Source organism: Podarcis cretensis (genome assembly GCF_951804945.1).
Source record: "Podarcis cretensis genome assembly, chromosome: 7".
Classification (NCBI taxonomy): Eukaryota; Metazoa; Chordata; class Lepidosauria; order Squamata; family Lacertidae; genus Podarcis; species Podarcis cretensis.
Genome location: NC_137176.1, coordinates 68,253,976 through 68,279,612, shown reverse-complemented (window position 1 = coordinate 68,279,612; position 25,637 = coordinate 68,253,976). Strand labels below are relative to the sequence as shown.

The following is a 25,637-nucleotide window of genomic DNA, read 5'->3' as shown; positions in this document are numbered from 1 at the left end:
CTATTCACAGCCATTTCTGTGAGATGAGCCTTCCTGGTTTCCCCCACCTTTCAGTATTTTTAGAGTGAAGTTGGGGCTATGGGTGTTAGCAGCAAGTCAGGTTAATTTTATGTTTCATTTTATTTTTCTTTCTGTACTCTCTCTTCTTCCTATAACTAACTGGTGAATTCTCAGACTAAAAACAAAAAGGGAAAGGGAAAAGTAATGCTGTATGTAAAAAAAAAAAAAAAATTAAAAAAATTTCAGATGATGACAATCTGTGTTATTTTTAATAACGTCTTCTGTGGACTTTATAGCTTTGCATTAACTCTGATTCTTTACATAGAACTTGTGTTCTACTTTACCTATAGAAGCTGCATGTGTACATCACCTTCTGTTTATTACTCAGAGATCTAGAAAACGGTATCTTTGTTCCAGCTCAAGTACAATATGTTCATGCTAAGTCTATACACAGGCCCTCCATTTCAGATACTGTGGTGTATTTTGACCTGGCAGCACCATTAACAGCTGAGTTTGTTCTGATAGCGGGACGATGTTTGCTGTCCTTGTGAGTCTGGCAATTACATCTGCTTACACCACAGTCTGCCTGTTATTTACAATTTAATATTTGCTGCTTTCACTTTTTCAGGTTTCACTGCTAATGCTTTAAATTAAGCCACAAGGGAAGGCTTGACTCTGAAGAGCATTTTGCCTAACACCTTTCCCAAGCTGCCACTTCTGCCTTAACAGTGCATTCCTGATTTTGCCACAGCTACACTACTGGTGTTTGCTAAAATCCCTGGAAGTAAAACTGCAAGTTTTAATTGTTAGATCAGCCCACTAAAACTTTGGCTGAGGACCAGTTTTAACCAGGGGGGTTAAAGGTAAAATCTCTCTCTGTGTGTATAGATCTGGTGTGTCACTGTACTAATGAATGAAAAAGAAAATATTAAAAATGGCCTTTCCTTCTTTTGCAGGGAGCTTATTAAATGTCTTTCTGTTTTATTTCTTTAAATTGTTTATTGGCCTCTCTTCTGCTGAAACTACCAGAGTGCCTTAAGCATAAAACAACACTGCAACCCAGCAGTTGTTCTACTAATGTTTGATGAACAAGCTTACTCTCAGGTAAGTGCACAGGATCGCAGTGTACTAGTGATGTGCTGGCTAAGGGACAATAGGATTTGGTGGGTGCGCTGCTACCAATGTTTTGGTAATTTAATGATTGTATGTTTTAAAATAGGGTTGTATCTTTTAATTGACCTTACTGATTTTATCTTTTGCAAACCGCTTTCAGGTGTATAAATTTTATGGAAGAATTTTTTTGAACTGAATAAGCAAATACACCATCAGAATGCAAAATTCTACGCTGTCATAGTGGCAAAATGCCTAAAGCAGGACAGAGTAAAGGATGGGATGTCAGTGGAACAGGGAAGGAACACACAGGTCTCTTCCACGCTGTGGGCACATCCCATCAGTGGCACTTCTTTAGTCCAGATCTGGAAGAATAAATGTCCCTCCCATAGACTTGCTCCAGGCAGGCTCATTGGGCTGCCACCCCAGTGTCCCCTTACTTCAGGGGGTGGAGGAGGCCAAGCACTGCTTCAGTGGCCAGCTGCTGCTCCTTCTGCCATGGAAGGCTGCTGATCATGAGAGAAAAGGAGCCAATGGCCACTGCTTTTGGCTTCGTCCCCTGGCTCCTCCCAAAATGCCATGTGACGTCACATGACGCATGTGTGATGTCAACCGGACTCTCAATCTTTGGCGCAAGTTGGCACCTCTGTCCAGAAGTCAAGTGTTTCTCATTGTCTCTTCTACTTGGATTAGATCAGGGGGCAGCAAACTTTTTCAGCAGGGGGCCAGTCCACTGTCCCTCAGAGCTTGTGGGGGGCCAGACTATATTTTTTTGGGGGGGGGATGAATGAATTCCTATGCCCCACAAATAACCCAGAGATGCATTTTAAATAAAAGCACACATTCTACTCATGTTAAAACACCAGGCAGGCCCCACAAATAACCCAGAGATGCATTTTAAATAAAAGGACACATTCTACTCATGTAAAAACATGCTGATTCCTGGACCGTCAGCGGGCCAGATTTATAAGGCAATTGGTCCAGATCCAGCCCCCGGGCCTTAATTTGCCTACCCATGGATTAGACAACACACAGTGATTCCCCTTTCCCCTTTCAGTTTCCAACTCTGGCCAAGGGCAAGTCCTTTATATGAGCTGGAGAGAAGATTCTAGAAAATATTGGAAATACAAAATAAACTCATACAGGTGTGGATGTTGGGGTGTGTGAGGGTGAAGCAAAACAGATCAGGTGGAGTAATACCAGCCCTTTTAAACCATAAAACAGCTGTCTGCTCCTCAGCCAACAGGAATGTATGTACAATCTTTAGCAGAATAAGCTGCTTGTCTTCCTGGCCAGCTTGCCTCTGTTAATGTTGCCTTTATGGGAATCAGAGAAGTTCTGTCCACAGCAATCTAGTTGTTGCAACTCTGCAGGGATGGTAATAAATGTAATGGAAACAGGTGTCCAATGGAACGGAGAAGCAGATTCCACACACAGCTGTGTCCCCCTCGAATAAAGGTTAATTGTTTCACAGTCAGGAGGCACTGCTTAATGGACAATTGAAAATGGATCATGGTTAATGCTTCCTTTTAAAAAATAAAGAAGAAAAGAGTCTTTAACTGCGTAAAAAGCAAAAACCAGCAAAAAATCCAATGTCACCTTAAAGAGTGACAAATGTGTTACGGCATAAGCTTTTGTAGACTAGAGTCCACTTCATCAAATGCATGGTGTTATTCTAAGTTGACAGGTGAGGGGGTGTGTGTGAGGGGAGAGGGAAATAGACAAGCAGTGAGGTCCATAGGAAATGAAATTCAAAGAGGAGGGATTGTGACCATTAAACCTTAAATGTACGTAACAAACAGTGTGATGAAACACAAAGCAATGTTGATGAGAGCACAAATATATTGGCAGAAATTCAACAGGAAATGATGGGGAAAGATTTATATCCATTGTCCAGAAAGGCTCCACCTACTTGTTTCTCCACCCTCAACTCTCCTTAACTGTAGGCCAAACTTCATGTTAAGGTAAGGCTATTTTCAGAAAAAAACATTCTGAGATATTCCTGCCATTGATTTTTATGGCCACTGCATCAGGCCCTAAAGGCATTATTTGAGCTCTTATGCAAACAGGCAGTGCAGTGATTCCGCATAACTTGTATAAGGTTGCCAACTGTTTAAGGCCTGTGCCTTTAACAGTAGCTTGACACACAGAAACAGTAGCTTGACACACAGAAAAAGTAGCTTGACACACAGAAATTAAACAGGTGTGTTTTTGCAAAAAGGCGCACATATCTATCTATCTATCTATCTATCTATCTATCTATCTGAGGTGGGGAACCTGTGGCCATGAAGATGCTAAGCTACAAATCTGGTCATCCCTGACTACTGGCTGAGACTGGTGGAAACTGGAGTCCCAACAACCTCTAAAGAGCCACAGCTCTCCTCTCCCTTCCCTGCTTTAATGTACGGTAAAATGACATACATTTATCAATCCATATTATAGTTCATATTAAAGTGGACAGAGGGAGACCAAGCATTCTGAAAAGATTCGCTGACTATAAATATCTTTGCTGCCAAGTCAGATAATAGTGCTTTCATGTATACCAGTGTTTCCCAAACTTGGGTCGCCTATCAGTTTTTGAACTACAACTCCCACCATCCCTAGCTAGCAGGACCAGTAGTAAGGGATCATGGGAACTGTAGTCCAAAAACAGCTAGAGACACTGAAGTATACAAATCCATTCAGAGAGCCCTATAGGACATTTTGAGCATTTAAGGGCACTACACAGTCAACTTACCTGCACAATAAGATAAAGGTCGTTTTCCTGAAGTACTCTGGCTTCAGTTCTATAATAAGTGTACTTAAGGAAGTTTATGGAAAGGAAGTTTCCTATTCCTTCTTTGCCCCAACAGCCAAATCATGAATAAATGAATGAACTCTCCTAGGGAGGAGAGATGGGTCACAGTGAAGCAGCAGTACAGTCCCTTGGCTTATTGTTCTGATGACCAGCCAGGTGAAGTGGGAAAAGACCTATCCATTTGTCTCTATGGCAACAGGGCAACCTCTTTGGACATGCAAATGGCAGGACTTAACTGGTTAGCTTAACAAAGGATCTAGTCGGACTGTTTCACCAGGTTTCCTTTTGTAGATTCTAGCAGTCACAGGATCATAGTGTTGGAAAGAACCCATGGGTATCATCTGAATTGCCCCCAACCTATTAAAAATACATTTTAATATGATTTATAAATATACATACTGTACCACAGTTCAGTTTAGAAATTACCAGGGTGGTTCACATGATGATAACAGCAAAATCATAAAAAAATACTGCTAAATAGGACCATAAATACAGTATTAAAGCACCAATGAAACCTCAGTGGTCTGGAGGCACCTGGAGGCAGCTGGGTCTTTTCATCCTGGCATCTGGAACAGACAAAGTATAGGTTGTGAGTATATCCAGGAAGAATAGTGTTTATTTACTTTTCTGTAGGTTCAACCTGAATGATCTTCCCAAAGATCATTCCAAAATGATCTTCAAAAAAACAAAAACAAAAAATGTACACAACAGCTGAATTTTTATTTCTTTAAAATGTGTGTTTAACAGTGCAACTATATATATATATATATATCTACTCGAAAGTAAGCACAATTGAGCACAACGGACTGCAAGCCTAAAATATGCACATAGAGAAAAACTTCATTCCAAAAAAGGGTTTTCTAAAAATCTTCCATCACAATGCATGTGTTCAAGAGAGAGACTCTAGGCTGTCAATGATTGTTTATTCCAGTTCACTGACTTGGGCTACACAGGAAAAGAAAATCCCATCAGCCTCCCTATGCTATGTTTATATGAGTGTGTGTACACAATGACTATTTCCCAATCTGACTGGGAATCTGCCAAAACTATTAGGTATTCAGTGTTTTTCTAAAAAAAAAATTCTTATAAAATTTACTTCATGATTGTTTTTTTAAAAAACCCACCTCAAAGCAGTTTACAGAAAGAACATATAGGACATCTGTGGAACCAGAAAAGACGGGAAAGCATCACCATTCCCAAAATGTATTCTGGCCTACCTCAAAAAATACAGAATTCTTCTGCAACCTCTTTTGTGTGGGAAAAGCATGATATTTTGTAGCCTCACATCTAGAGAAAGTGCCAAACAAGTTGGCAGTGCAAGACTGAAATCTCTGGGGTTTGCAACAGTCCTAGCATGTACAGTGAATAGTCTGTGTTTTCACCATGGTAAATTATGATCCTAAACTTTTTACCTTTCTTTGTAACAACGTGGCCACAATGTGCATGTGTTAACAATAACCTACAGTGTGTGTACTATGAACTACCATTCTGGATGAAACTGATCCATGCCCACTGCACATAAGCCGGTGATTAGAATTTTGTGGGTTGTTGTTGCTGCTGTGTTTTTTAAAAAAAAACACAACTGTTTTATCAGAATGTTAAGAGTCTACTGTAGTCAACTTGTAAACACATCAGTTGTGCACAAAAGAGATGCAGCAGCAGGAAAAAAATAATCCTTTAAGCAGCTAGTTATCTTGGTTTAGATTTGGAACACTGCAAACTGTTTTAAACATGCAAGTCGAAAATGTGGTTTAAACAAAATAAAAGAAAAAAATTCCTTCCAGTAGCACCTTAAAGACCAACTAATTAGTTGGTCTTTAAGGTGCTACTGGAAGGAATTTTTTTCTTTTATTTTGTTTTGACTATGGCAGACCAACACGGCTACCTATCTGTAACTGAAAATTGGTTTGTCTGCTTGGCTGGGTGTGGGGGAAACAGCTGGAAACTCCCACCTGTGCATACACAACTTTTAGTATCCACAATAAGAGTTTTCTGGCCACACCGCCATTTCAATTTGTCAGTGTTTATTCTGGGCACCCAAGCTAAAAAGTCTTCGAATCCTCTTGGACCATATCTATTTTTCTTCTCTCCCCCACCCGTTTTTAGAATGTATATAAATGCAGAGAATGAATCCACAGGAGGATTTTGGATTTGTTCAGACATTACTTTGCTCTTGCATGGAAGCCATCTGTATAGAAAATAATTCAAACATGTTTTTGTCTGAAGGGCAACTTAAGTAACATGAATTAAGAAGTCGCCAAGCATCATCAAGTTAATTTATAAGCCACTTTTCCAACCGATGCTCAAAGCAGCTCACAAGAACCGTAAACCAATCAATAATATACAGTGGTATCTCGGGTTAAGTACTTAATTCGTTCCGGAGGTCCGTTCTTAACCTGAAGCTGTTCTTAACCTGAAGCACCACTTTAGCTAATGGGGCGTCCTGTTGCTGATGTGCCACCGGAGCACAATTTCTGTTCTCATCCTGAAGCAAAGTTCTTAACCAGAGGTAATATTTCTGGGTTAGCAGAGTCTGTAACCTGAAGCGTATGTAACCTGAAGCGTATGTAACCCGAGGTACCACTGTATAGGTAAAAGAAAAACAGCTGTAAATATATCAAACACATTTCACGGAAATAGTGTTTGGTATCCACATGAGCAATATTGCAAAAGCATTCATTTTAAGGTACAATTCGGCAACTGGAGTCTGTATGCTTTGTTATTATTTAGAGTGAGTTAGACCAAACTGATTGAACCAGTAGACGTATGAGTTTCTTTGCTCATTTTAGGCAGTGGGGAGCAGGGTTGACTGAGGAACTCTATTGCAACCGACCACTTTTTGAGTGTTTGGCACCTCCTGTTTGTGCCTAAGCAGGTTGGCTTGCCAGTGGCTGCTAGCCTGTGTTAGTGAAGACCATTGCAAGAAACTGGGAGGAGTTGGCCCTCTCATCTGAGCAGTGACTCTGGGAACAGCTGTTTTACTCCAAGCCTGTTAGTGAGAAAAGCAGGGGTAAGCATCTGAACTGAACAGGGCTGAGGGGGGATTGTCTGTCTGTCTGTCTGTCTGTCTGTCTGTCTCTCTCTCTCTCTCTCTCACACACACACACACACACACCCTCTGCTGCTATAAGCTGAGGCCAGAGAACAGCTGGAGATTTGGAGGCCGATTTGTGTGATGGATCTGATGTGATGGAGAAAGTGGGGAATGGGGTCACTTTTGAGATTTGATTGTGTTATTTATTACATTTATATATCCTACCTTTCCTCCAGGGATCTCAGGGTGGTGTACATTGTCCACATGTTAACCTCCCAACAACCCTGTAGGGGAGCTTAAGATGAGAGAGAGTGCCTGGCTCAAAGTACGTAGCTGAATGGGGGATTTGAAGCCAGATCTCCCTCATCCTAGTCCAGCACTCTAACCACAACCCCAGTATGTGATAGTTTCAGATTTTTAATTTCTTTAACATGCAATTTTAATAACAGGATTTTGATGGTGTTTTCTGATATTTTTCATATGTAACCTCTTGACTGTGAGCTGCTTTGGCTTTTTTTGGTTTTGAAAAGCAGCATGCAAAGAGCAGTATGATAGTACAGTTACTCACAAAGTGGTCATGTAAGGTACCCTTCCTTTGTTGCAGTGATAGCTCTCTCTCTCTCTCTGTCTAGCCCAGCTCTCTCTCCTCCCAGCTGTGGAATGTGCTTGCATGGAAATTCCCTGAACTATTAAGGAGCCCTGGAATTTATCTTCTTTCTCTGAAAGTGGAGTGATCTGTTTAATAAACTTGACAACTTACCCAATGAACAGTAGAGACTAAAGGGTGGGTGAAGAAACTAGAAAGTAGGGAGCCAACCATAACATACTGACTCTAATGTGGTGGTTGTTTTCATTCACGTATGTTTCACTTGAGACACTAAGAAGCTTTCTTTGCTCCACATGTGAATTCTGTTAATGAAGAAGAAAAATAGATGCAAACCTGATGTGGGCACCTGCCATCCTAAAGTAGCAGGCCCCACCAGAGCTGACGCCTGCCTGCCTCAGGGCTCCCCATTTCACACTGCTGAGTTGGCTAGACTCTATTTTAAGTTCCCTGCAATAGCATTACTGAGGTTCCTGGGCATTGTGGGAAATTCAAACAGCAACTCATAGCCCTCTGCCCCAGTCTGGAGTACTGCTGTTGTTGCCACTATCAGATAAGCCCAATGTAATACCGGGCCCACCAGAGAGCACTTTACATGGGGCCTGCGCAATGCTGGAGCTGGTCCAATAGGTGATACATTTTTGTCAACATTAAGACCAATTAGGGGAATAGAATCCAAACTTTGTGTATAAAAATTTCCTGAGTGCTGAAATTCTGTGTTGTCCAGGAAAAATCACAATGCTTTTGGCATTATTTTAGCTTGTGTGAATTCTCTGGCTAAACTAGCATTAAGCACAGCTCCAAAAGCTGTCCAGGAAGGATTTGTGGCAGAGCACCCTGCAAGACTTCAATTGCAAAATACTTCTGTCACAATGTATTGATTCCTACTAAAGGCATGGAAAATAACCCTGGTGCATTATGGGTTCAAGCCTTAGTTCCATTATTATCTCCAGTAAAAACTTGAATGACAGCCTGCCTACTAGGTGCAAACCATTTGTCTTCAGCAGTGCAGTCAGATGGCTTTGCTCGCTTATTAGACTTGACAGCTCCACTGTGGTGGGCCATAAGTCACTCCCAGATCAATCGTATACAATGAATGGATTGGAAGCCGTCTAGGGTCAGCATGCCAGCCCAATTGACCTGCTATTATTTGATTGCACTCAGATATTGTCAAATATTCCATACAGTCAAGAGTGCCCTTCTGTAAATGCATTTCTTTCTTGACTGAATCGTGGGGCTGTTCAGAATTCCAAAGGCTACCTCAATATATGCTGGAGAGGTTTCAAGGCAGAAAAGGAAAATCTTATGGCTGGCTCCAGCTCTCGGAATGTGGCTCTTCTAGAACTTGTACAGAAGTACGGATTCCTTGAACAAATTCATGTTCAAGATGCACAAGCATATACAGTACTGTACGCAGTTTCACTGCATTAGTGGTTATAGTAGAAGGGAATGCAGAGGAGTGCGGCTCTCAGATGTTTTCAGAGCAAGGAGTGGTGATGTCATCGGCTGGAGTGCCAGGTTAATCTATAGACTCCTTGCTCTGACAAGTGAATGAGGCATTCAGGTTTTGCTTTAATTGAATGGAGAAAGTCTGAGAATAAGGTCACTTCCAGATAACCTGTTTATTGAGCGTTCACCCTGATTTGTTTGCGCAAAGTTTGTGGGGAGGTTATGCAAAGTCCAACTGTTTATTGAACAATTGTTCTGATTCATTTATGGGGAATTTACATCACAAGCAATTGTTCCCTACCATTTCCAGTGCATTTTCCCATCACTTTCCATATTGCAAAAAATAAAAATATAGGGGGGGGGAGGGAGGGTTGGAAGCAAGTTTGTTGCACAAAAAGCATCAAGCCCACTTTAACTGTGTGAGCTGAATCTGCTGGTATGAAATTGCATTCTGTCTGAAAAAAGTGACAATCAAGCATCCTAAGAAAACTAATGAAGCAGGGGGGGGGTAGATCCTCCTTAATGCTCACAGTTTAAATGGTGACACTTATTTGTATATCTAATGAAAAGCCAAGGGTTGCATTTCACCTGCCTGAAGATCTCTTGTTAAAGCGGTGGTTTACAAGACAGATGTATGCAGCCAAAACAAGGCGCCACTGAATGCAGTTGAGTGTATTCCCAGAAAATGGCTACTAGTCATGATAGCTATGTTCTACCTCCACTGCTGGGTATCTCTGGGGGGCAGAGTGCTGTTGCACTTATGTCCTGCTTGTGGGCTTCCTATGGGCATCTGATCAGCCACTGTGAGAACAGGATGGTGGCCTAGATGGACCATTGGCCTCATCTAGCTGGCTTGTCTTACGTTCATATGAAACTACGCATCAGAATTGAAGTCATGCCATAGATTTGGCATTATGTTATGCACTGCTGCTCTTTTTGGGTAGGGTTGATGGACCCAGCTGGGCCTGCATTTTATACTTTCCTTGGGATTGTGGCTGTGAAGGCTGAAATGACGAGCTCCAGCAGGCAGCTCAAAATTTTCCACTATACAACTTTGCATTACATAGATTTTCAGTTTGGACAGAACAGTTATTTTCAGTTTGACCAAAAAAACCACCTTCTGTACTGGCAAATTTTGACAGACAGACAAGAGAGAGTTGATCTTGTCATTCCAGAAGTACAAGTTGTGACCTCCCCAGGTGTATTCCCTGAAATACCAGACATAGTGCAGACCTTTACTACTATGCAGCAGCTGGAAATCAAAGTAACACCAGCCAGACATAAAATAAAATAAATCCACTCCTGTCTGCCAAGGCAAAATTCCCTGTCTCAGTAATGTTGGTTTCCGTCATCACATATTAACTTAAGTTGATCAGAAAAGGCATTGGCTACAAGGGGTGTAGTTCAGTAGCAGAATATATCTTTTGTATGCAAAAAGTCCAAGGTTCAACCACTGACATTTTCCATTAAGCGTAGGAAAAACTCTGAAACACTGCTGATCTGCTGCCATTCTGTGTGGATGACACTGAGCTTGCTGGACCAACAGTCCAACTTATTGTGTATGGTCATAAAATCCACCTTCAGGCAGCCATCTTGGGCAGAATTTCTTCTACCATGCCTTCCCCTCTTTGCCTCTTTGAATATGACTTGATAAGGATTCACGTAAGCCTCAATAGTCTCTGTACTTTAGAACAAAATCTGTGCCCATTTTGCATCAGGGAACGACACACAGATGGGCACTCTTTATATATTATACAAATTAAATACATCTGCATTTTTCTTGCTTTATCATAATTCAGTTTGCATCAGGGAATGACACATAGCTGGGCATTCTCTATACAGTGGTACCTCTGGTTACAAACTTACGGTAATCCGTTCCGGAGGTCTGTTCTTAACCTGAAACTGTTCTTAACCTGAGGTGCGCTTTCGCTAAATGGGGCCTCCCACTGCTGCTGTGCAGCCGCCGCATGATTTCCGTTCTCATCCTGGGGCCAAGTTCTTAACCCGAGGTACTACTTCCAGGTTAGCGGAGTTTGTAACCTGAAGTGTCTGTAACCCAAGGTGTTTGTAACCCGAGGTACCACTGTATATTATACAAATTAAATACACCTGCATTTTTATTGCTTTATCATAATTCAGTTTGCTTCTGTTTATCCTGGAAAGGGGTCAAAAGAGATGCAGAATTCTAAAGCCCCACCTTCTCACCATCAGAAGTCATGTCCAGACATGTTGCAGGTTTTTCTCTTGCCTTCTCTCAGAGATTATAAATTTACACATGGAGTATGTATGGGGCATTTTCAAATGAGAACCTTGAAATGATACATGCTGAGAGACCTAAAACACTTTTATCTCAGCGTGGGTCCAATATATTTTGCTGCCTAAAGTCAAGTAGGAAATGGTGTGTCCTCCCTTCCAGGTCAAGTTGCACAAAATTGGGCTTAAAATAATATTTTATTCTAGATCAATAGGTAGAGCATATATAATCCACACTAGCGTGCTGCCTGTTTTCTCTACCTATATGGTCCCCCAAACCCAAATCACTGAGGTGGAGCCAGAGGTCAATATCTGTACTGCGTATTCTATGGGTTTGTGCATGCTTTGTTCCACCCTCCCTTCTTTTTGGGGAGGGGGCGCCACATTTACCCATGAGGAATTACTGCTGCCAGCCCCTAGCATCTGCTGTCTCATTTGATGGCTGCCTCATTTTGCCTAATGGTAGGACTGGCTCTAGTTAACCTTGAGGAGACACATACCATTTATTTATTGGCACACAGGCTGACAACCGCTTTTCTGAGGCAATTGCATTCTGATGGACATACTGGTTCCTCAGAGCGCCATTTACCCTCTTAAGTCCCACTGGACATTTTCCCAGTGAGGGCCTGCTGAGGTAATTTCTAATGATTCGAACATTGGCACCAGAGGTCTGCTGAAGTAATCCTGCTAAAAATGGGACAGATCATTACAATCTGTGGATTAAGAGCTCCAGCAAACTCTGCATGTCAGTGATGTCACATTCTGTTCACATGGCCACTTTTAATGGGAAGGAAGCCACAATATTGGAATTGGATTGCCTCTATGCCCAGATCAAGCTGGGTAATGGTGGCTATCCCCTTTCTCCTGAGCAATTTGGGGCATCAACCTGCTACAATTACACAGGAAATGTTTAACTGCACTAAATCCAGATATCCTGGTTTCCAAGTAGACTCCTTGGTAATTGTCTAATCTACCACACTTAAAGGGCAATATGCAAATACCCCTGTAGCCAAAAACTTAATGTAATGTACACAGTGGAAAGCTCAGATCATTATCTCCTTTATTTCCCAATACGTATATGATGAAATGAGAGAGAAATAGATGTCTGGACTGCTGATTCATGTCCACGATGAGGATGTGCCAAGAGAGAGTGTCTTCTGTATGACTTGGATAAACATGTTGCCTTTAGAAGGACAAAGCTCACAGCAGCATCAGAAAATATTATCCAGCAGTTTGTGCCCATAAATATGAGGAACTGTATGTGAACCTACCTGTTACACCTGCACCAGCCAGAAGGCTGGAACATGGGGAAGGCTGGGCTTTATCCAGGAAACTGCTTTACTTGCCAACCATAATAATGCTCTCTGGATATTGCAACCACAATACTGGTGGGAGGCCAAGGGGTGGGGGACGCAGGGTGGGACAGAACTCAGGCCATGTGGGGCATGCTCAGCAGTGGGTCCTGGAGCAGACCTAGGCAGTGGGGCACAGTAGGGGCATAAGGCCAAGGTGACAGAAAGCAGTAGGAGAGATTTCTGTGTTGCCTGGGGGGTCAGCTGGTGGCATGTGTACTGGATGGGCCTGAGGCCAGAGTACGCAATCAGCATGATAGTCCACAGGGGAGAACTGGGGCAAGTAGCATCACAACCAAAGATCTCCACAGCAGTATGGACTTATGGGGCAGTGCCAGAGAGGCACTGTCTCCACATTGTATCCTCTGGCTCACCCCCTGCCAGTCCCAACAATGTCCATATCTATGGGTAGCTGCAACAACAGCACCAGGTTGAGCTGACGGCACAAGCCACTGTCACCTTCTTAGAGAAGCAGGCCATGTGCCACCACCAGCCCCTGTGTCACAGAGGCAGCAGAACCACATAGTGAACACCACAAATACATGTTAAACAGTGTGCCCTGTTGGAGCAGTCCATGTAGTCAGGGAATGAGCTCCTGACTGAACTTAGGTATGCGCCTTGGCCTCTTGCTCTTAGGCAGCTATTAAAACTTTACAATGAGTAATGTGATGCTGTGGAACTCTCCTTTCCCTTTCCCTGCACCATTTCCTGTAGTATGTATATTTTTAAATAAGGAGGAGCCTAGCTCTGTTGTAGAGCACATGCTTGGAAGGTCCTGGGTCTTATCCTGGCGTCTCCAGTTCAAAGGATCAGGTAGCAGGTTATGGGAAAGTCCTGTAACCCGAGACCGCCCAAGAGCAGCTGCCCATCAGAAGTAGACAATACTGGGCTAAATGGGTAAATACTCTGCTCTTGTATAAGGCCACTTACTGCGTTCCAAAAATGCTGCCCTTCTGCTAGCTGCTATTTTATTATTATGTTTCATTGAACTTCAAACCACTCCCTTTCTGTGTTCTAGCCTACTTCTGCATCAACAGCAAACTACTTTGCATTCTTTTGACAAAGACAGGTGTGGTCAAGAGCAGAGTTGCTTTTTTATTTTTGTGGTGTGGATGTCATCACTTCCAAGGTTGTTGGAGTTTTTTAAGTGGGGATGGTGGTGGTGTTGTCCGGAGATTGCGCACTATCAGTGTGTCAGCCCTGGCTTTTCAAGGGTAAAGTAAAAGGTAAAGGTACCCCTGCCCGTACGGGCCAGTCTTGACAGACTCTGGGGTTGTGCGCCCATCTCACTTAAGAGGCCAGGGGCCAGCGCTGTCCGGAGACACTTCCGGGTCACGTGGCCAGTGTGACATCGCTGCTCTGGCGAGCCAGAGCCGCACATGGAAACGCCGTTTACCTTCCCGCTGGTAAGCGGTCCCTATTTATCTACTTGCACCCGGAGATGCTTTCGAACTGCTAGGTTGGCAGGCGCTGGGACCGAGCAGTGGGAGCGCACCCCGCCGCAGGGATCCGAACCGCCGACCTTTCGATCGGCAAGTCCTAGGCACTGAGGCTTTAACCCACAGCGCCACCTGCGTCCCTTTTCAAGGGTAATCATCCCCAAATAGGCAGGAAGAAAGGGACTGAAAAATGCACATATTGGAGCAGACTGTAGAGATGCGCACGCACAGGGTATAAGACGGTATACAACCCATACATTGAAAGCACATGGGTTCCGCCAAAGAATCCTGGAAACTGTAGATTACAGAGCTACAAATGGCAGCACCCTTAACAATTTAGGCCCCGACAGTTTAGTCCTTCGGGAAAGTAATGTGCTTTAGATGTATAATACTGTCCTGCTTGGGGGTACCTGCTAGTACGTCTCACTAGGCACATTGACTAAAAAGTCTCCTGGATTGCATTTTGAATACCCAACTTGGAATCTAAGACTTGTGAGCAGAGAAGCTGCTAATATTGTCACCGTAAGAGTGGAGTGGAGTCCCTAAGGCAGCTGGATGGGGCATTGTACACCTTCTTCCAGCAACTCCTGTGGCCAAGCTGGTGTCAAACGCATTGCTCTGCTTTCCTCTGCTTTCCTCTGGACCACATCAGTGAGGCCGAAGGGGGGGGGGTCTTGTCGTCTGGACATCCCAGGACCTCCATACACACTGCCCAGGCTTGCATCCCAGGGAGGTCACTTCAGTGCTGATGACGCAGCTCTTTGACTTCACCCCTGGACATGCACTCCGTTGTCTCCTGAGACAGACGGATGCCAACATGGTTGAAGCCAATGTCAATGATCTTCTGTTATTAATAAAGGGACTGGATATGGTTCTAATTTCCTAACATACAATAAAACAATAAATAAATATATGTATAGATTGTTGATAGCAGAGGCAAATACAGAGAAAGAACTGCAGCTCTGGAGCAAAGAGGCCTGAAGGCAAAATCTCAAGTTACCAGGTCAGGTCATTTCTTAAAATGAACTGTCTTTTAAAATGTGGTGTTTAATCTTAGTTTGTTCCTACCAGCAAAACTGCAAAGCGACCTCCTAAATGCTTTGTCCTATATTTGTTTCAGTCTTCTTCAATAGCACTCAAAAAAGATTTTTAGCATTCAAGTAGATCACTGTGACACCAGGTAAAGTTAAGAGAACACTGTTACTACATCGGAATAGAAATGGAAATTCAGCCTTAAGTGATGTAGCAGTTACTACTGCTGCTACAGCTGAGTAAAGGCTGTATTCTCCTATAATACTTACTTGGGAGTAAGTCCCATTGAATTCAGTTGGATTTGTGTCTGAGTAAGCACGCAGGGATGTGGGTGGCACTGTGGGTTAAACCACAGAGCCTAGGACTTGCCAATCAGAAGGTTGGTGGCTCGAATCCCTGCAACGGAGTGAGCTCCCATTGTTCAGTCCCAGCTCCTGCCAACCTAGCAGTTTGGAAGCACGCAGTGCAAGTAGATAAATAGGTACCGCTCCAGTAGGAAGGTAAACACGTTTCCGTGCCCTGCTCTGGTTCACCAGAAGCGGCTTAGTCATGCTGGCCACATGACCCAGAAGCTGTATGCCGGCTCCCTCAGCCAATAAAGCGAGATGAGCGCCGCAACCCCAGAGTCGGTCACAACTGGACCTAATGGTCAGGGGTCCCTTTACCTTTACCTTTAGCGTGCATAGAATTAGGCTGCCCATTTATTATGACAGTGGTTTTCAACCAGTGTGCCATGGCACCCTGGGGTGCCTTGAATGATGGTTGGGGTACCACAGGCAACACTGGCCTCTGTCCCTCTTTCCTTCCCTCCCTCCTCTGATGTGATCTTGCGTCTCTGCCTCCCAAAGGCTTGCACAGCTGTTTGCTGCAGCAGCCCTGGCTACAAGTTCCACAGGCAAATGTTGCCTCTGGGGCTGACCAGAGGGTGCTGGTTGCCAGGAGCTGAGGCAGCCTTGGAGTAAGCAAGCAAGCGGGCAAGGGAGCTGAGCCAGCCAGTCCGCCAGCCCTTGCTGTTGGGAATGGACAGGCAAGTGTGAGGCCAGCGCTGTGTTGGCCTTTCTTGTGCTTGCTGTGTTCAAAGCCTGCCTGGAAACTGAGAGTCATTCCACCTTGCAGGCCCAACAGCACCTGCTGCTGCCTCCCAAGGTAAGGTGTTGGCCTCATGTTCACCTTTGGCCAGTCTCTGTTGGGCCAGTAAGACTGGGGAATCCTCTTCCCAGACCCCTGTGGTGCAGTGTGAGAAGGCACCTTTCTCTGGGGTGGGGAGGCAGCTCAGAGACCAGGGGCGGCAGGTTATCGGACCTATTTGCAAAAGGTGTTCTATAATATTAATCCTCACAGCACCCCTGTGAGGTAGGAGGAGCTGAAACCTGGTGGCTTACCACTCAGGGTAACCAAGGTTTTGGCTAACCAAGGATTTGGTGTGATGTCTCTTAAGCCCTGCATCCTCTCTACTGTATAACAACAGCTCACAGGGAGCAGGGAGGAGTTCACAGATTGATTAGATGCAATTTGGTCTAATTAAGTCACTACATCACCTCACAGGACCCACCAAACCTGTTTCTCTGGCCAGTCAGATAGAACATGCAAGGTTTCCTGAAGAAGAAAAAGGCAGCAGTTATGTTTGGGCCTAAAGATTCCCTTTTGGAGCTGCTCTAGATTTTGCATGCTTTGGATGTTGTTGTTGTTGTTGTTTTGCAGATGTAGGATGAATTTCCACATCTGCACCAGCCACATATAATGCAAACTGAAAAGCTATAAATCACATCATTGCCTCTGTTCTGCAGGAATAGCCTCCTTATCTCAGACATGTCTCTTCATGGTTCTCTCTCTTCCTGGACAAGAGGCTTACCAGCACAAGAGCTGGAGACTCAGAAGCTATTACTGTACATGGGAAGCTACCCGAGGAGGTCACCAGACCATCAATATTCTGCAGTAGAGAGTTAAGCACATACCAGAGCACTAGGTTTATGAAATTAAAGTGGACTGAAGCACTCTGTCATCCAACTGCAACAAATCCACTGGGCAATATACTACTGAGTTCCGACAGTGCAAGGATCTCTGCTTGCACAATGAACCTTCCCTTCTCCTTTCCCCACGTACTCCCCCCCCCCCCGCCCATCTGCTCTGAAAGGTTGGGGAGAAACCCAGTACAGATTTAAGGGTGTGCAGGGAGAAGGGAGGGGAGGCATTCCACTGCACAAGTAGAAATCCTTGTGCTGATGGGATGTGCTACTTAGTGCTACAGAGAGAATCCACTTTTTAATTTTTTTAAAAAACACAGTTGTCAGAGCTGCCTCCAGGTCCCAGCTCACAGAGGACCAACGCTAGGCTGTAGTTATGTACAAAAGTCTTTATTGAGATTCAGTCTCCATTTTAAAGCCGCAGCGTGCAGCTCTACGTCCCGACCTTAGACCGGCGAAGTCCTGTCTGAGTCTCCTCCCCCTCCACACCAGTTTAAGACTCTCGCTTTGCTCCACCTCTTCCTAAATTCCTTTCTCCTCTGGGTCCTCCTGCCCGCTAGGGTCTCATCCTTCCTGGACTCCTCTGACGCTGATCCTGACGATTCTTGCCCCTCCTTCCGGCGGGCTTTAGGACCTGGTTCCCTATCCGGGCTACCTTCTGTGCCGCTCGCCTGTACCTTTGAACTTGGCGCGCGCGCCCAGCCTGCAACTTTCCTCTTAACCGTTAACTCGCTCTCTGATGGAGGCGTGGTCCACCCTGACTCATCTTCTCTCGCTGGTGGTGCATGTGTGGGCTCTGACACCTGGAACTCCTCCCCCCCACTACGCTCTGGTGGGGAAGCTGGTCCTGATTTGCAACTGCTGCTCTGGGAGTCCCCGCTGGCCCCTTGCTTCTGGGGTGTCCCCCTTGGGTCGCCCCTTGTCCTGCCCATCGGCGCCCCCTTCTGTGAATCTTCCGATTCGCTGGAGAGGCTCATGGAATCTATCGAGCTGCTGTCATATTCTCCTACGCTGCCCTCGGATTGCTCCCCCTCGCTTTCCATCTCCTCTCCTCCCTGCGCTCCCGCTGAGTCCCTGACATCCATCCCCCCCTCGAAGCCCCCCCTTCCCCCCTCCCCCTCTTCTGGCGTGGGTTCCGGGTGCTCCAATGCTATGGGGGTGCCTGCCGGATACCGGTCTTCCCCCCTGGCATGCTGCCAGTCCGTGACGGGTACATCGACGTCGCTCTCCTCCGCTTCCATCTCGTTGCCGGCGTGCTCGAAACCAGGATCCTCCCCCAACCCGTCCATGCCCCCTTGTTCCCCCATTTCCTCTGGGTAGTCTGCGTGCCAGTGCCCTCTGAGCAGTCTCCTGCGCCACTCCTCCTCGGGTTGAGTGTCCCACCAATAAGAGCGCTCCGCACCCAAGTCTGAGACCGACCCCTCCGGCGAGGTAGTGCCTGGAACCGTCTCCTCAGCCGAGGAGAACCCCTGAAACGTACTGGCTGAGAGTGTGGGGGTGAAAAGATATTCATCAAAATAATCCTCCGGCATGGGCCTGTGTGGGAAGAGTGCGTGGAACTCGTCTTTGAGGTAGTGCTCCTCCACCGCATAGTACGGCACCCAGCTGTTGGCGCTGGCCGGGGCACCTTCCCTTGCGATGAGATATTCGACGCCCTCTTCCCCCCATCTCGAGTCCAAAATCTCCGTCACCTCGTTGAGTGGCCCCGCCCTCGGCGACCCCCCTGTCATGGGTGCATCTCTAAGCGGACTGGGAGCTGTTCCTGGCTCCTGAAACCTGTGAGGTGCCTTGTAGGGCGTTAGCACCGATCTATGAAAGACCGGGTGCATTCTGGAACCCTCCGGTAGTGTCAAACGGAAAGCCACTGGGTTGATCTGTGCCTCGACTAGGTAAGGGCCCAACTGCTTGTGTCCTAGCTTCTTCTTAGCTAAGGATCTGGCCGGCACTGCCTGGGCCGCTAACCAGACCCAGTCCCCTACCCGTATGTCCTCCCCCACTCTTCTGTGTTTGTCTGCTTGCATCTTGTATACGTGTTTTGCTAGGTCTAACTGTCTACGGAGCTGTTCATGGACCTCCTGTAACTCCTCTGCCAATGCCTCAGCTCCCTGTGGCTCCCCCTCCCCCTCTTTCTCTAAGCCCGGGAAGGTCCTGGGATGTCGCCCGTGGTTGGCAAAAAACGGTGTCACCCCCGTGGACACGTGTTGTGTGTTGTTGTAGGCAAACTCGGCCAGGGGCAGATAGTCCACCCAGGTCGAGGGCTGCTGGTTGGCGTAACATCTCAGGTACTGCTGCATGACGGCGTTGACCCTCTCCGCTTGTCCGTTGGTCTGCGGGTGTCTTGCCGACGCTAGGTTGACCTTGACGTTCAGGATTCCCATCAGCTTCCGCCAGAAACTCGAGATGAACTGGCGCCCCCTGTCGGACAGGATAGACCGTGGCAGGCCGTGCACCTTGAACACGTGGTCTATGAACAGCTTGGCTGTCTGTTCCGCTGTGGCCACCTTCGCGCAAGGAATGAAGTGCGCCATCTTGGTGAACATGTCGACTACCACGAGTACTGCTGTTTTGCCCCTCGAGCTGGGCAGGTCAGTGACAAAGTCCAAGGCTACCCTCTCCCACGGTTCGGACGGGGTCTGTAGCGGTTCTAACAGTCCCGCCGGCGGTCTGTGTACTGGCTTGGCCCTTTGGCAGGTGTCGCACCTCGTGACGTAATCCGCGACTTCTCCCCGCATCTTGGGCCACCAAAAGTCTCTGGCTACTAATTCCACTGTCTTTTCCTTGCCGAAATGTCCGGCGCTGGGTGCGTCGTGTAGCTGTTGCAGTACTGTCGCGCGGAGTTCATCTCCCGGTACGTAGATGGCCCCCTTGCGGAGGAGCAGTCCGTCGCGTATCTGGAACTCGTCGTCCTTTGCCGTGCCGCTGCGCACCTCCTCCATCTTGGAGCGCGCGAAGGAATCTGTTAGCAGCTCGCGCCGTATCGCTTCCAGGTCTACTGTGGCAGAAGCGCATGCCCACGCCTTGGGTGCGAAAATGTGTTTGGCCGCTACCGGTGCTGCTTCCTCCAGATACTGCGGCTTCCTGGATAGCGCATCAGCCATGACGTTGTTGTCTCCGGGGATATATTCTATCCTGAAGTCGAAATCCGCAAAGAACTCCGCCCAGCGGATGTGTCTCTGGTTCAGGAACCGCGCCGTGCGCCAGTACTCCAGGTTCTTATGGTCCGTGCGAACTTGCACCGTGTGTTTGGCTCCGATGAGGAAGTGCCGCCACGCCTTGAATGCTGCATGAATGGCCAGCAACTCTCTGTCCCAGATGGTGTAGTTCTGCTCCGACTTGCTGAGTTTCCTGGAGTAGAAAGCACACGGCCTCCAATCCCCTTGCGGGTCTCGCTGCAACAGGACTGCCCCCACGGCTCTGTCGGAGGCATCCGTCTCCACCCTCATGGGCTTGCTGGGGTTCACATGCAGCAGTTGTTCCTCGGAAGCAAAAAGACGCTTGAGTTTCTGAAAGGACTGCTCCGCCTGCTCCGTCCAGATGAACTTCTTCTTCTTGGAGCTGAGGGTGTCCGTGATGGCCGCCGTCTGCATAGCGAAACCCTTGATGAACTTGCGATAAAAGTTAGCAAAGCCGACAAACCTCTGGACCTCCTTCCGATTGCGCGGGCTCTTCCAGTCCAGTACTGATCGTACCTTGGCACTGTCCATGGCGATTCCCTTGTCGGACAGCTTGTAGCCCAGGAAATCCACCTCCGTCATGTCGAACTGGCATTTCTCCAGCTTGGCGTAAAGCCTGTGCTCCCGTAGTCTTTGCAGGACTTCCTTGACATCTCCCTCGTGAGCCTCCTGCGATTCCGAGAAGATCAGAATGTCGTCCAGGAAGCAGACACACTTCTTGTAGAGGAGCCCCGCTAACACGTGATGCATGAATGCTTGGAAGCAGTGGGAGCCATTTTGTAAACCGAAGGGCATAACCCTATACTCATAGGTGCCCAAGGGCGTGAACATGGCCGTCTTCCACTCGTCGCCCTCCCGCATGCGTATAAGATTGTACGCCCCTCGTAGATCCAGCTTGGTGAAGATGCGTCCCTTCCTCACCGTCGCGAGCAAGTCGTCGATCTTGGGCATCGGGAAAGCCGTGGGCTTGGTTTTCGAATTTAAAATTCTGAAATCAACTACAAGCCTCTTCTGGGGCGTGTCCTTCTTCTTCACAAAGAACACAGGACTGCCCCCCACTGCTTTGGATTCTCGGATGAATCCCCGCTTCAAATTGTGATCTATGAACTCCCTGAGCTCTTGCAGTTCGTCTTCAGACATGGAGTACAGTTTTCCGGTCGGCAGCGTTGCCCCCGGCAGGAGGTCAATCTTGCAGTCGTAGGGTCTGTGGGGAGGCAGCTTGTCCGCTTCCTTCTCGCAGAAGACCTCCAAAAACGCCTTGTACTTGTCGGGTACCGCTTGCAGCATGCCCAGTTGTAGCTGTGGGTCATCCTCTTGCCCCTCGTCCTCCTGGTTAGTCATGATGCAATGTTCTGAGCAGTAGGAGGAGCAGAAGGTCAATTTACGCTGGTACCATGCCAATGCCGGGCTGTGCCTGTCCAACCAGCTCATGCCCAACACTATGGGCGTGTCTGACAGTTGGGTGACGTTGAAGCTGATGACTTCGCGGTGATTTCCAATGCGCATCACCATTGGCGGCGTTTGCTGTACCACCTGTCCCCCCAGCAATTCTCTTCCATCGACTGTCACTACTTTCAGGGGCATCGTGGCAGGCAGGAGCGCTATGCTATGTTGCTTGATGAAATCCACCCCCATAAAGTCTGCATTGCTACCAGAGTCAATGGTAATAGGCACTTCCATGGTGAGCCCATTGGGAAGCTGGAGTGTTGCGGTGAGCTGCACCACTGGTTTGGGCGGGAGGGGGTCTGTGGGCTGTAAGATTCCTGGGGACTGCTTTACTGATTCGTCTGGCTGGGCCCCAGCGGCTCTGCTTCCAGCCAGACTTCGTCGTTTCCCTGCTGCGGTTCCCTCTGCTGAACTGCTTCTGTTACTTTTGCTGAGGCTGCATTGTGCTTGTGGAGCCTCTGGGGGCACTCTTTTGCCATATGCTGAGCACTTTCGCAGATGTAACACTTCCTGTTCCCTCTAGGAGGCTTCACCTTGGCTGCTCCTGGTGTGAGGGCTCTGGTCGCTGACTGAGCCTTGGCACCACCTATCTCCATCGGCTCCTCTCCCCCTCCCAGTGGAGGCGTGGATTGAGCGCGCGCTGAGTCTCTGGGAAAGAAAGGAGGTGCCCTTGCTGGCGTGCGTCCCCAACGCCCTTCATCTTTGCTCCAGGGACGTTCTTCCAGCCGCACCCCAATCGTCAGCGCCTTCTGGACCACTTCTTGAGTGCTCCGTGGCCTCTCCCCCCTTGCGATTTCGTCTTTCACAGCCCCGTTGAGCCCCTCCCAGAACAGGTCCCTGACGGACGCTGAGTCCTTTTCCCATCCCAGCGCGTTGACCAATGCAAAAAAGCGGGAATGATATTGCCTTACAGTGGCTCTGCCTTGTTTCAGACCGTGAATCTCTCTTCTAGCGACATCCACATCTATCTCTGATAAAAAACAAGCGTCCATCGCCTTAATGAAGGCTTTTGCGTTTTGGAGGGCTGGATCATTATCTCTCCACAGATTGCGCAACCACGCTTTAGCTTCTCCATGGAGATGCGTTAGTATGAAGCCTACTTTCTCCTGCTCATCTCTAAAGTCCTTCTCCAGCAACTTTAGCGCAAAAACTACGTCTGCTCTGAAGTTAGGATATTGCTGCAGACTCCCATCGAAATGCGACACCAGGCTCCCCCCTCTCTTCCCGAGCCCGATCCCTTCGGATTTGGCTGCCGGTGGCCCCTGTTTAGTCAACATTTCCAACCTGTTTTGCAGATCCTTGCAGACAGCATCTGATTCCTCTTCTCTCCTCCTTGCCGCTCGTATTTCTGCGTTAAGTTGTACCACTGCTTCTTGCAAAGCTGCCAGTCGTTCTTCTGTAGTCATCTTGTGCTGCTTTTGTGAGCTCGCGAAGCACCAATCTTCGCCCCTCGCTGCGTCCTCTCACGTTGCGAGGTTCTTTGAAATCCGAGACAGGACTTACTGTCAGAGCTGCCTCCAGGTCCCAGCTCACAGAGGACCAACGCTAGGCTGTAGTTATGTACAAAAGTCTTTATTGAGATTCAGTCTCCATTTTAAAGCCGCAGCGTGCAGCTCTACGTCCCGACCTTAGACCGGCGAAGTCCTGTCTGAGTCTCCTCCCCCTCCACACCAGTTTAAGACTCTCGCTTTGCTCCACCTCTTCCTAAATTCCTTTCTCCTCTGGGTCCTCCTGCCCGCTAGGGTCTCATCCTTCCTGGACTCCTCTGACGCTGATCCTGACGATTCTTGCCCCTCCTTCCGGCGGGCTTTAGGACCTGGTTCCCTATCCGGGCTACCTTCTGTGCCGCTCGCCTGTACCTTTGAACTTGGCGCGCGCGCCCAGCCTGCAACTTTCCTCTTAACCGTTAACTCGCTCTCTGATGGAGGCGTGGTCCACCCTGACTCATCTTCTCTCGCTGGTGGTGCATGTGTGGGCTCTGACACCTGGAACTCCTCCCCCCCACTACGCTCTGGTGGGGAAGCTGGTCCTGATTTGCAACTGCTGCTCTGGGAGTCCCCGCTGGCCCCTTGCTTCTGGGGTGTCCCCCTTGGGTCGCCCCTTGTCCTGCCCATCGGCGCCCCCTTCTGTGAATCTTCCGATTCGCTGGAGAGGCTCATGGAATCTATCGAGCTGCTGTCATATTCTCCTACGCTGCCCTCGGATTGCTCCCCCTCGCTTTCCATCTCCTCTCCTCCCTGCGCTCCCGCTGAGTCCCTGACAACAGTCTTCTGTGGTTTCAAAAGTGATTGGAAAATGTATCGAAAACTGTAGGATGAACAAAAGGACATGTAAACACCATGCAAGCAAACCAGGAAACTAACTCTAGAAAAATTGCCCTTAGCTTTCCACTTTTTTATAAAAGAGGAAGCAAAAACCTATATTGAGTGTCCTTATATGACCCCTTTCTTGCTTTCTCTTTCTTCCCTGCAGACTTTGGCTGCAAAGCACAAGAATTTTCTCCTGCCCGAGTTGCCATTTGCTTTCTTGTCAACTGGACTTCTGCATACGTTCCTTGGTGGACTGTACTTACACAGTAATATTTCTCTACATTTAAACAAAAAACAAAAAAACCTACTGCATCAAAATAACATGTATCAAGTAGTATTATTTTATTTTCTCATCACATCTGCAACTTGTTGCATCACAAATATAGCTCTCCTACCCAATCCTATTCCCCATCTTCAAATCGCCTCCTTTTAATTCTGAATATACTTCAATGTAATTTTCCCTTCTCTCCCCGCCCCCCACGCCAACACTTTAATCTTTACCTTCTCTGCAAATCACAAACAGGACTACAAGGCTCCTGTTCCACACCAGTTAGAGCCCTGAAAAGGAGTATTCCTGTTAGAGGAGTTGGAAACACACTGCAACCTATTACTGCAGTCCCCACTTTTATATACTAGCATACACTTGAGAGGGAGTTAGTTGTTTTACAAAAAGCTTGCCATTTAGACCAGCAGAGTCCCAATGTGAGGAACTTTGTTGGCATGAACCAAAGTGAAAGACCTTAAGTCACAGCTGAACCCAAACCAGAACGAAACAGACATGAATAAGTTTCATTCCTTGGCCACAACCCTCTTGGGTTATACAGGGCTTTCAAATACTAAGAGTTATCCCTGCGGGAGTGAGATGGTAGGCCACACCAGCCAGTGTACACATCTAGGACACATGCATGAAGGAAATGCAGGCTTTTGATTTAGTGCTACAGAACTCCTTTTGCAAGGGTTTGCCAAGATATTCAGCCTTAGCTGACAGTTCTGGGGGGGGGTCTCATTAATGGGCACCCAAATAACTCCTACTCCATTATTTTTAACCACTGGATTTTCAGTCCCAGGCATCAAAATATATTGTGGTATTGCTGCAAATGGCTTGTAGAAAAACATACTTAACATCAGGCCCTGAATAATTGGGGTGCATGGGTGCAAGTGTGTGTGTTCCGAATACTTCAAGACCTTGCTCACTTCCAAATTGAGCATGCCTTCTCTCTCTCTTGGTCAAAACAGGGTGGAAAAATTGTGTGGAGACACTTGCGTGCAGGGGACTTTCCAAAGTGGTCTGGCACTTTGGTCAGAATGCCGTCTCCTCGGCTCCCTTCATGTTCCCCCGTCCCCGGGGTGGGAACTGGGTATTCTTCTGAAGACGAGAGGGTGGCAATAAACGAGGGCTGTGCATTTCCAGGCTCTTTCCCCGCACCTTGCCCAACTTCTCTTGTATTTTTCCACTTGGGCCATCCCTCTCCCTCCCCCCACCTCTCTCCACATTTCGTTCCGCGCACCCCTTCTCCTCCTCTTCCTTCCCCAGCTCTCCTATTCTCTGCTTCTCCTTCTCGCTGCCTTCCTTTTGTTGCACGGGCTCGCTACCCCGGACGCTGCAGGCCGCCTCGTCTGGCTCCGCAGCTCGCAGAGCCGCGTCACGTGCGTTAGTGACAGCCTGTCCCGGCGC

The 25,637-nt window shown here is 47.3% G+C and overlaps 1 long non-coding RNA gene across 1 annotated transcript; it reads left to right on the top strand.

Moving 5' to 3' along the window:
- Positions 1 to 135: 135 nt before the first annotated feature.
- Positions 136 to 24,283, top strand: LOC307220737. The gene is made up of 3 exons (XR_013841067.1): positions 136 to 1,104; positions 7,178 to 7,266; positions 24,126 to 24,283. It is a non-coding gene; the product is annotated as an uncharacterized lncRNA (long non-coding RNA).
- The last annotated feature ends 1,354 nt before the right edge of the window (positions 24,284 to 25,637 follow it).